The following is a 12,947-nucleotide window of genomic DNA, read 5'->3' as shown; positions in this document are numbered from 1 at the left end:
CTACCCTTGCCACAGCGCCCAACCTGGTAGCTGCCAACATCAGACAGTCCCTCACAATAGTCTACCCATACATAAAAATGTACCCCCATCAGTCAGATCCTTCATTTACAAGTTAGCAATAAAAGAAACCTTTGTCTTCCAAAATGGGCAGCTCTTCCGTGTTTTTCTTCAATCTCAGGAGTAAAGTGAAAAATTGAGAGATGATCATCCTTCTCCCACAAGAGCTAGGGGAAATTAGGACTCCAGCAGATGTGTGCTAGACATAGTTAAGCCCTTCGACTGAGGGGCCAGCGAGGATCTAGGCTGTGATTTGGTCAAGTAGAACCTAGCAGCATTGGGACTGTGATCAATTGGCTGTGCTTAAGCAGGAAGAGCTTCACGGAATTTAAAATTGAAATCACCCTGGTGACTGTCTACTGAGGAGACAAAAGGGGAAGGCAAAGATTAAGTGGCTAAGTAGAGTGGGAATGATTTAAGTCCCCGAAGTGATTTAGATCAAAAGAGTAACCTACTCTACCTGCTTTGTGGTCTTAGCATTTCTTTTATCTAGGCAATATTTTAAGAGTTTATTTGGATTGTACCCCAAAGTATAAACTCTGGGTAAGCATTTCTCTTCTCCAAAGAATAGCAATGAATCAGTGGGAAATGCACTTCCCCACCCCCTATTTTATGTGCTGGTCCTAATTAGAAGGACTATCACTCAAGTAAGGTGAGCTGGATGACTGGGTACACTTTGTCCCTGGAAGAGAAGACAGCATTTCCAGGCCAAATTGCATTGGGCATTGCTTATGTGGTTCTGTATTAATTATGTAATGAAATTGAGCTTCAAGAACAATGTAATTTAGTTCAGTGATTTATAGCCATCTAGAAATCATCTTATTTCACTGTCCTTGGGGTCAGAAGTAGTCATTTTTGACAATTCAGAGGACTTGCTACTTTTAAAGAGAAATATTCGGACTCATACAATGATAGCTCTTATCAAGCGATCAACAGGAATTTTTTAAGCCTCCTACTGTGTGCCAGGCACCATGCTAGGAACAGTCCCTGGCTTCAGTATTCTATTGAAGGAAACAACATGAACATTTATCCTTAAGGAACTGCTTCAGGGCCCTGGGGTACTGTGCCACTCTATTTTCCACTAAGGAAAACTCGGCAAGTAATTTGAAGCAGGTTCAGAACTGGAGAATCCTGCCTCTGCTGGGAGGCAGTTCTTTTTGTTTTGTTTTTGTTTTGTTTTGTTTTGTTTTTGTTTGTTTTTAGGCAATTGGGGTTAAGTGACTTGCCCGGGGTCACACAGCTAGTAAGTGTCAAGTGTTTGGTCTGAGGCCGGATTTGAACTCAGGTCCTCCTGACTTCAGGGCTGGTGCTCTATCCACTGTGCCACCTAGCTGCCCCTTGGGAGGCAGTTCTTATACCCATTGGCTAGGTAAGTCCCAGTGCCCCAGGAACTCTTTTACTTCTTGGCTTACTCCTAGGGCCTCTCCACAAAGGGAAGAGTAAAAAGAGAGACTCAGTGTGCAATAGGAATTGGTTATGGGCCAGGTAATTATTCCTACACACACAAGAAATGCTGAAAATAAGAGATGGCACACATTAGCAGAATTACATAGGATTCAGTAACTTGTAACCACTGTCACGATCTGCTGGGAGGCTGATGCTTAAACCTCCGCTACTCATGGAGCAGCTTTTGGGACTTCTGATTAGGTCTTTTACATTTCACCTTGGCTCTGCACTGTGCAAACAGTTCCTGTTATATGTGGTAAAATGGTCAGGCTTGGGACACTCCTCTTATCAACAGCTATCATCCTCTTCAATGCAGAAGCCCATTTCTGTCTCTGCTGCAACCAACTGCTCTTCTCATTAGACCCACGATTCCCAGACCTCTTGAACTCACAGGTTACCTCTAAGCCTACCCTGAGAACCATGTTCAGTCACCTCAGGAAAGGGAGCACAAAGCAGAAAAGACTGGCAGGGGCCCAGGCACAAGCTCTTTTAGCTCTGCTCAGTCTCCTACCCCCTGGCTTGGAAAAATGGAAGCAAAGAGCTCCCTATGTGAGATAGGCACAGTGGAGAGAGGGAGCTGAAAGCTGTCTGTTCTTTTAACTCATGTAGGCCCCCCCAACGCTGCTGTCATGCTGTAGGAGGATGACCAAGAGGCCATTCAGAGTTGACTGCATCATACTACACCACAAAATCCTTTGAGTGCTGGGCCACCACCAAACCAAAATTAGACCCCAAAGCCCCAGCCTAGGTGGTCACCGTAACCTGGCATGGGGATCCATGCAGTCCCTGCAACATGAGTATATTTCATGTAAGTGCACAAGCACAAAGAACAGCTGTTGGGCCCAGGGGAGAGGGGAACATTCATTCACCCTCTCTCTCTCCCGCTAAAGGGTCATTCTAAGCTCTGGACTAAGTTTAATCCTTGGGGAGCCTGTCCCCTTAAAGAGAGAGGTCAGATTCTTTTTCTCTAACCCTCACCCCAGAGTCCTGGAGAAAATTGGTTAATGTCTAGGGTCTTGACCAAAAGGAGAAAAGAAGAAAGGTAGTAGATATATAATGTAAATCAGGTATAGAGCAACTATTTGTTTCTTCCACAAAAAGACTCAGAAGAAGCATGCGTTGACAACAAAAACACAACCCTTACACATAAAAGCAGTCATTTATAACCACTGTTATGTTCATCTGGAAGGTTCATAAGATGATAGATCGATAACTGATTATCAGGGTCTAATGCTGTCATTACACAGATGGAAACTGAGGCCAGAGAAGTTAAGTGATTTGCCCAGGGTCACACAGCTATTAAATGTCCAGAGGTGGGTTGATGAAACATCCAAACCTGAAGCACTTTGTGGTATTGCTGACTTGGCTTTTCACCTGTGATTGGGCTAGGGGCCATCTTGTCCAAGACGGGGGAATAGTAATGAGCGGCTCTTCCTGAAGTATGGCCAATGCCAGCTAAGGAACCCAGCAATTCCTGAAGTAGTCACTCCTGAGAAGTCCAGCTCTAAGGATCATTGTTTGGGTACCTATGCTAGGGAAAGAAACTCAAAGCAGATGAGGCACCCAGAGGCCCAAGATCCCAGCTCAAGCATGTGTGTTTGGAGCCACACTAAATTATGGGAAGTCACATAAAGAGAATTTGACTTCGAACATACTCTGGAGAGATGAAGGGAGAGCCAGAGGGAAGAGACTCCTTTTAAAGTCTGAATGGGGGGCAGTTAGGTGGCGCAGTGGATAGAGCACTGGCCCTGGAATCAGGAGGACCTGAGTTCAAATCTGACCTCAGACCAAACACTTGACACTTACTAGCTGTGTGACCCTGGAAGTCACTTAATCCCAACTGCCTAAGCAAAAAAAAAAAATAATAATAAAGTCTGAGTGGGTAGCTCTTCCTAATTCAGTGGCCAATCCTCTTTGATCCAGCTTTAATGAAGCTCCATCTCAACACCCCCCCCATCCATCATAGGACCACCCAGGATTTGCTACTTCATCCCAAAACACCACTTCCTTCCATGTTGAGCCCATGTATCCCTGAAAGTGATCAGGACCCAGGCCTATCCCTACTCATGCTCCATGGGATGACCACTGTCATATAGGTATATGCAAAATAATTACCAGGTAATTTTTTTGAGGGGAGAGGAGGAGAGACATGCTCACAACTTGGAGGACAGGGAAAGCTAAAAGTGATCTTAGAGACACTTTTGCTACAGAAGACCACTAGACTTTGCTACAGAAGACCAAACTCCTCTCACGCAAATCTAGAAAAGAGAATACTCAGGAGAAATTCACTTCGTCACTATTTTTTGGTGAACCTTTTCCACTGTTTAGAACAGAGGTATCAAACCTGCAGACCCCATGTGGCCCATAACACTCATGTGTGTGGCCAAAAGCAGATTAAAATGTAACTGGGAAATATTTAACAAGATAAATAAAAATATGATAAAACAGATAATATTACACTTAAAAACCAAGTTAATATGCTGCCTGCAGGGATCCCTATGTATGGATTAGTGCCCCCTTCTCTCCCATCACCTTTCTATTTGAGTTTGAAACCACTGATTTAGAGGACTCAATTCCTAAAGCCACAACTTGAGCATATCACTAAGCCTCTGCTCCTTCCTTAGGAGTTATTTCAATCCATTATTCTATCCTCTAATCCCCAGGGGTATTTGCATAGCCCTGTATATGCTCTGATTAGCTTTTGGCTTCCTAATTCCAAACTTGAACATTTCAAGATAATGTATTTTAAGAATTTCTTGATTGCATCATGGATTCTCCCATTTAATCCCCGTAATGGAATCATCCATCAGTTCTTAGAACAGCAATTGATAATTTGTAAATGACTATGAAGCAACAAATTCTAGTATAGCATCATACTCAGTCAACCTTCTAATTGTAAATGTTCATGGAGGTAACCAAAGTAAGATAATATAAAAATCATTTCTACTTCTGTAACCCATCGTTGTCAGGGCCAGAGCCCCACTGATGGACAGATGGACTTGGATACAATTTTAGGGGATCTCTCACAGAATCTCTCTGGCACATGCCTCCACTCAGGTAAACCTGGGAATATCAGTATCTGGCTTCCTTTATTCTCCCCCAAAAGGACCCTTAGCTGCCCTGCAAGCACGTAGGTTAACAATACATCTTTTATTTTATTTAGCTTTTATGTAACCTAACAAAAAATATAGAATGGGTATGAGTTTATATACCCTATGATTCCCCTAAGAAAGGTGAGAGGGACTTACCTTAGTGTCCACTACATTTTATTTCAGTTTGCATTCTGCTATTCACCTATTCAAAGGCTAAACAGGAGAAGACAGAGAAATCATCTGGGGTAGAAAGGATGTAAGGGCCTGAAGATTTAAGGTAATTAAAAGTATGGTTAACAGAAGTTTAAAAAAAATAATATTTTTTAAACTAAGATCCACATTCCCTCATAAGTGAACCAATATTTTTTATTGGCGAGGTAATGGAAGGAAGTCTCTCAGGTAGGGTGAATAGAGACAAGTGATGGGGAAACATGAAATACCCTCCTGCCTGGCCTGGATCTGAGAGAAGAGGGGGAAATGGTTTCTTGGGTCCCTCAACCTGGAGCCTATGGAAGAGTTGTGTAGGAGGAGGGAAGGGGAAGAATGGGAGGGATGGAAAGGGGGAGTAGGAGGTCACTCTTTCCCTAGAGAACGGGAGGTGTGTGCCACAGAGTGGGGGGGAGAGATAGGAGTCTCATAATGGGTTTCATTAGGGGGGAGTGGGCACCTCAGGAAACCCTCCTTTATGAGAAAAGATCATGCTTTCCAAGTATATAGTCCCCACCACGAGACCTCCTGGAGGTATCTGGTGTCACAGTGGATGGGGGGACATGGGTCTAGAGGTAAGCTTAGAGGAACCTAGATCTAGGGCTGGAGGGCCCCTAGAAGCCATCTTGATTAACCCTCTCATTTTATAGGTGAGAAAACTGAGGTCTAGAAAGGGGAAGTTACTTGCCCAAGGTCACACAGGTAGTTAGTGGCAGAGTCAAGATTTGAACTCAGGTCCTATGACTCCAAATTCATTACTCTTTCCATTGTACCTTATTGCTTCTCTTAGATAAACATAGAGAGAGAGATTAGCAAGCATTTATTAAGTGCTCCTCTGCTAAGTGCAGTTCTAAGGGATAGAGATACAAATGCATATAAGAAAAATAATCCCTGCCCTGAAGGAGCTTACATTTTAATGGGGAAAGAAAACGCATAAAGGGCAGCTGAAATGGGGGGAGTTGAGGAGGTTACATGTTTAGCAGCAGGGCTGGAGATATCCAGGAAGTGCTTTGGAGGCCTGGAACTGAGTAAGGTATAGCCAAAGCTGCTCTATTAAAGCCCTGGAGGTTTCCAGGGCAGGGTCCAATTTTCCAGTGGAGAGGGAGTGGAGATGGTGGCCTGGGTGTAGATGGCATGGTTAAAGATGTCTAGGAAGTGATGATGACAAGGGTATGCAATAGGACTGGCCTCTTTGACTCAGGATACAAAGTGTATGCTTCATCATACTGCCTCTTTTATGAATTAAGATATCTAGGAATGAGACTTCTCAAAAAAATCTAAACAAACAAAATGATGAGGAAGGGAAGAATAGGAAAGGTCCAAGATTGTATTAATGAATGAGTCTAGGGCATTTTTAAAAGTTCCTCAAGCTGTTTGTGTAGATAAGATTAAGTCAGTTGGGAGATGATGATACATTTAGATGGATTTAGAACATTAACAACGACTCTTTGGGTCCAGTCATTTAAATAGTGTCTTACAGCCCAATTTTTGTAAAACTACAGTATAATGTTAGAGATATGTATAGTCTAATGCTCCCATTTAGCAGATACCAGAAGTTTTTCTAATCTAATTTGTCCAAGTCCCTTCGGCTCTGTTTTCCATTTTATCCTTCAGCAAAATTTATCCAGCACTGAAAGAGGAACAAACAGAAACCCCATTATGTTTAGAGATACTATGACCAGAGGTTCCAAACTTATTTGGCCTACTGCCCCTTAAAAAAAAAAACAAAAAACTACACATCCCCCAGAAATATATTTTCTTTAATCCTTTAATTTTTTAAAAAATGTGTGTAATTTCAAAAAATATAAAATAAGTTTTTTTAAAATGATGCATCTTAAATTTAATAATTTATTATAAATTTGTAGGAGGTTTTTTCCTGCATTGAAATTTTGATGATGTAATGTTGTGTCATGTAACCATATGGCATCATATTGTAAACAAGTCATTACTCACACATACTCCTGCTGATACATGCTGGACTTCCCAAGAATCCAACACGCCTGCCAACGCTTACTTGTTAAGACCTGCTGGTGGACTTGACCAGTGATTGGTTATAACTTGCATTTTATGTGTTTATTTAGAAAATAATGTCATCACTACGACTTTAACTCTGTAACACAACAGATGAAACATGTACGAATGGTTTTGCAAAATGCTCTTCTCTTCTTTCCTTATGCTTCCACCATCCCCTTATTTTTATTCAATGCCCCCCAGTTGCACCCAAGGCTACTACCACTCCCCTGGATCATTCCAGTGCCCCCCAGGGAGCAGTATCACCCACTTTGGGAACCTCTGCTAGATGATAAAATAATATCAATATTAAATGTAGATGAACCAAATGGCATAGCGTTTAAATTCAGAAAGGAAAAATTAGAGAACAATACAATAAGCATAGGCAATAATAATATTAGGGTCCAAGTGGTGGGAGAAGATATGATGGTATGCCCCAGACTTTAAGCAAATCCCTTTTTTCCTTTGGGTCTTAGTTTCTTGTTTTACACACTGGGCATTAAATAGTTTTTCTCTTCCACAAGATTCAATACCTAGTGTTTTTGAAACACTGAAAAAAAAATCAGTGATCTCACTATCATGCACATGCAAAGTCAATTCAATCTTCTGTTAACAACCCCCACTGCCTGAATTTAGTGCCTTTCTCTCCCATCTGTGATGTTGCTCAGTCATTTCAGTTCTGTCTCACTCTTTGTGACCCCATTAGGGTGTTGTTTTTTTTTTTTTGGCAAATATACTGGNTGGTTTTCCATTTCCTTTTCCAGCTCATTTGACAGATGAGGAAACTAAGGCAAACATGGTTAAGTGACTTGCCCAGGGTCACACAACTAGGAAGTGTCTGAGGCCAGATTTGAACTCATGAAGATGAGTCTTCCTGATTCCAGGTCTAGTGCTCTATCCACTGTAGTGCCACCTAGTGGCCCCATCTGTACTCAGTTATTTACTTTGCTTGGTTGGGGGTGAGAGCTTCTTCTGTTTCCCTGACCCATCTGACAAGAAGCTGCTTTCCTGGGCATGACTATGACTTTTGTCCTTTAGAGAAAAAGTAGAAAGAAAGGCAAAACTTTGGGTTCAAAGATGCTGCTTGTGCCTGGTATCAGAGAGCTATGCTTTGTACAGGCTGAGATCAGAATAGAAATCAGAGAAACTTGTCTTTAGGGAGGCTTGTCTTTGGAAAATGACCCTTCTCCTGCCGTTGTTGGGATTTGTTTGTAAGTGGTGATTATCTTGTGAGTAATATACCTAGGGCTGCCATTTTGCCATAAGATTATGAATGTTAGAGCTTGAAGGGCCTTTAGAGACCTTTAGTCCAATCCCCTCAAGCTGTAATACTCACGAGATCGCTGAATTTCGTAGTTGGAAGGGAACTCAACAGCTATTTAGTGCAACTAGATCCCCAGAAGAACCCCAACTCCAAGTAAAACTGCCAACCTCCCTCTGCCATGATTTCAAGTCAGTCTCAAAGCCATCTCCTATGAGGATTAGTTGGTACTAGGGATGTTTAACTTGGAAAAGAGAAGACTTGAGTCAGGGGAATGTTATAATTATCTCCAAATGATTAAAGGGCTGTGAAAGACATTATACTTGTATTGCTTGGCCCCAGAGGGTATGCCGAGGGATGTTGTATAGAAGTTTCTGAGACAAACACAGTTATCCCTTCCACATTGCAGGGGTTGGGGCATGGCACCCCCCCATCTGCAAAATCCACGTAAAATTTTTTGCCCCCCCCCCTTTCATGCCAGAGAAGAAGTCTGAATTTTCTTTTTCTTTTATTGGGTGTTTATAGTACCTTCTTGTAAAATTTTGGTTAAGTATTTGGTCATAGGTTCTGTGTCATCTGCTGGCCTTCACCTGTCATCTGAGGCTTCCACAAAACTCCTCCCAAAATTCTCATTTAATTTCTTATGCTGGACCCTTGATATATTGAAACCTCAATGGGGAAAGTGGCATTGTGGAAAGGATGACTGTATAGGGTCAAGGTAAGAAAGAACTTAGAGTTGTCCAAATGTGGAGTGAGTGGGCTGCTTGGGAAGTAGCAGGTTTATCTTTTGGTGGAGGTCCATAAGCAGAGGCTGAATATAAAACCCGAGACTTTGGGTAAAGATTTGGAGGTAAAATAAAAATGAAAATGTTAAATAGCACAGAGCTAAGCAAACATCGATGTGGCATTCCACAAAGCTCTAGTGCTTGAAGGAACCTCAGAAGTCATCCGATCCAAAGCCTTTATTTCACAGATGAGCAAACTGAGGCCCAAGAAGGTAAAGTGACTTGCCCAGGATCATGCATCAGAGACAGGATTTAAAACCAGATCCTTTGACTCTAGAGTCAGTATTCTTTCCCTGGTACCACAGTTGCATTGAACATCATTCATTCCATTCTGGCCATGCTGAACCCATATAATTATTCTCTAGCCCACACCTCTCTGTCTTTTCCATAAGAATAACACAAAAGGCTTTATCAAATGCTTGCTAAAAGCGAAGCAGACTACAGTATTTGCTTACCCTCCCAATCTAATAAACCTGTCAAATGATGACATAAGGTCAGTCTGGCATGACCAGTCTTGATGAAGCCAGGCCACCTCTTTGTTATCACCACTTTCTTTTCTAGATGTTCACTAACAACCCCTTTAATAAGATATTTGAGAATGTTGTCAGGAATTGAAATCAAGGTCTCTGGCTGATGGTTTGCAAACTCCATTTTCCACCCAATTTCAAAAATCACGACAATGTGAATTATCTCTAGTTTTCCAACACCTCCTGTTCTCCAGTATTTTTCAAAAATCACTGACATTGGGTCAACAATCACACCTACCAGTTCCTTCAGTCTCTTGGGATAAAGTTCATCTAGGCCTGCTGACTCGAAATCAGTTAAGGTCCACCAGATGCTTTCTTACTATCTCTCTCCTTATCTCGAGTGTCAGCTTTCCTATATCCCATTTTCCTTCTGTCCTTCCTAGTCCAAAGACCATTATCCTTGGCAATGAATAAGGAAGTAAAAGAAGGAGTCTGCCTTGTCTGTGTCATTGGCAATCATAGCACGGTGGAGACAGCATTGGACCTGGAGTCAGGAAGACCTAAGTTCAAATACATACTAGCTGTGTGACTCTGGGCAAATCACTTCACCTCTGCCTGCCTCAGTTTCCTCATCTATAAAATGGAGATCATAACAGCATCTACCAGCCAGGGTTGTTGTGAGGATCAAATAGGATAATATTTGTAAAGTGCTTAGCTACAGTCCTATTCATTCTTCAGTCTTCCTCTTTTCCGTAACATAGTGGGGAAAATCAATACCCCAAACCACCAAATCCCCTTTTTGTTACCCTGAGCTTTCTTTGCCAGCCTCAGATTATTCTTGGGTATTTATTATTGAGTATTTTTGAATGAATGGAGCATTTATTGAGCTCTCCCTGTGTACAAGGTACTATGTTATGCTTTGAGTCTATTGTTACATGTGGCATGCTTTTGTATTTATCCACTGTTGCCTGACCTTGCTTCCATCTCCTATATTGAGCTTTAATAAAATATAAGTTTTCATTACTTTGTAGTGTTCCCAGCAAATCTCCAAGACTTACAAGTTACAGAACAGTTGCCAATCTACATTGGAGGAAATACCCACATTGATGAGATCACAAATTTAATGGAATATTAGATAGGCAAGCCAACTTAGCTAAAGGAGCAAAGCATTATGAAGGAGAGCCAAAAGGCAGCACATGCCAGGCAGGTCAAACCACTGCTACCACCTTGATCTCTACCTCCCCTTAGACCCTAGTGGAGACAATCCAGGACCCTGAGACAGGAGACCTGGAAATAGCAGCTTCCCCCTCTCACCTAATCCCCCTCTACTATCTCTACTTTCATTCTAGCTCTCACAGCCATTATGAAAGGTAGCAACCCTAAATGAAAAGGGGTCAGCCATTCCCCACCCCACCCCCAACCATCAACCCCCAACTAACTGCCACCAAAAGGTAGGTAAGCCCAAGAATGGCAGCATTCCCAAGACCATGGGCTCTGCTTGTAGGCCAGGCCCTGGAGCCATCATGAATAAAAGCAATTCTTGTAGAAATGGGACCTGGTAACTGCTTCTGAGGGTGTTACGGCTCCACTGCCTCGGTTGCCCCATCGACAGAAGACTCAGAAGACAAAGTTCTCTCCATCAAAGTCCTCAAGTGTTTCAACATCAGAAACTGATATGGTTTCATCAATGGAAACAGCATTAAAAAAGATAAATTATCATCTGCTTTGCTGCTGTACCCTAATAACAATGGGGCCCTTTTGTATACCCTGTAGCTGAACCCTCCTATGTAAGTGTGAGCTCCCTAAGAGTAGGGACCGTCTTTTTTTTCTACTTTTTTTTACTCAGCACAGTACCTGGCACGTGATAAGCACTTAATAAATGCTTTTTCATTCATTTACTCATTAATTCATCTAATCATTCATATTAGATCTTGGGATATTCAGCCCAGGGTTCAAACCTGTCAAGATCTTTTCAAAGGCTGACTCTGCTGTATGGCATGCTGACCATCCTACTTTGCATATGGATTCTGCATTTACTTATGAATGGCATTTCGCTCCAGTAGAATGGAAGATTCTTGAGAGAGAGCAGTGTTTCATTTTTGCTTCTGTGTCTCCGGTGCCAAGCACAGTGCCTCACACATGGTAGACACAGTATATTTGTGTCAATTGATTGAATGAATGAACATGTCATCTACAGTTTTGATATAAGTGTGCCATCCATGCCTATGCCTAGGTCATTGTTAAAATTGTTAAATAGCACAGAATCAAGAACATGTCTTGGGGCACTCTACTAGAGACCTTCTAGTCAATATCAACCTATTAAGGACTACACTTTGGGTCCAGATAGTCAACCAGCTCCAAATTGTAATTCTAATTGTACTATTGTCTACCCTCCATCTCTCCATCTTTTCCACAAGAATAAAATGGTTGGCTTGATACAATATTTTGCCAGAATTGGAATGAACTCTGTAAACTCTCTGTCCTACATTCCTGTGATGTATCTGTAATGTTCACAACCCCACACCAGAGGGCGTTCTAGGGTGTCCGCTAAGCTCCCCGTTCCTCAGTCTCTCAGAGAAGTTGGTTGTCACTCATCCTTTGACCTCTGCCAATCTCTCAGATACTTAAATCAGTCTAGGGCGTGAATCTGCTTCCTCCAGTGAAATCTTAGTACTTGTTTACCCTCATCTCACTGGCCCTACCCATATGATCTGTAGGTGTTTCACAAAAATAAATCATATGGGGCAACTAGGTGGCGCTGCAGTGGATAGAGCACTGGCCCTGAAGACAGGAGGACCTGAGTTCAAATCCAACCTCAGACCAAACACTAGACACTTACTAGCTGTGTGACCCTAGGCAAGTCATTTAACCCCAATTGCCTAAGATAAATAAATAAATGAATGAATGAATGAATGAATGAATAAATAAATAAATAAATTATACTTCAACCCTAACTCAAATGGTTCTATGATCTCATGTGTATCTCCAACAACAATGCAGATCTTAACCCATCCCAGCCTGCCAATCTTGGGTGCCTCTTGCCCACATCCTTCCGTAAGTTTGCCACATTTTTCCAGGTCCTTTCAACATTCTTGGGGCCTTCATTATCTCCTCTTTTTTTCCATTTAATTTTAATTTTTTTTTTGCAATTACATGTAAACAAAAATTCTTAACATTTGTTTTTAAAAATTTTAAGTTCCAAAGTCTCTCCCTTCCTCTTTTCTTCTCTCCTTGAGAAGGCAATCAAATTGATATACATTATACATGTGTAGTCATACAAAACATATTTTCATATTAGCCATGTTCCCCAAAAAAGAATAATAAAGGTTTAAAAAAATATGCTTCAATCTGCATTCAGACTCCATCAGCTCTCTCTCTAGAGGTAGATAGCATTTTTCATCATAAGTCCTTTGGGATTATTTTATATCATCATATTGCCGAGAATAGCTAAGTCATTCACAACTGATCATCGTGTGATATTGCTGTTACTGTGTACAATGCTCTCCTGGTTCTGCTCATTTCACTTTGCGTCAGTTCATGTAATCTTGTATCTTTTGTCAGTCTTATAATATGCAGTTGAATGGATGACCAATGGAGCATACACACACACACACACACACAC

This window comes from Vombatus ursinus, unplaced genomic scaffold, assembly GCF_900497805.2.
Source record: "Vombatus ursinus unplaced genomic scaffold, bare-nosed wombat genome assembly UNPS02014982.1, whole genome shotgun sequence".
Classification (NCBI taxonomy): Eukaryota; Metazoa; Chordata; class Mammalia; order Diprotodontia; family Vombatidae; genus Vombatus; species Vombatus ursinus.
This window is presented reverse-complemented; position numbering follows the sequence as displayed.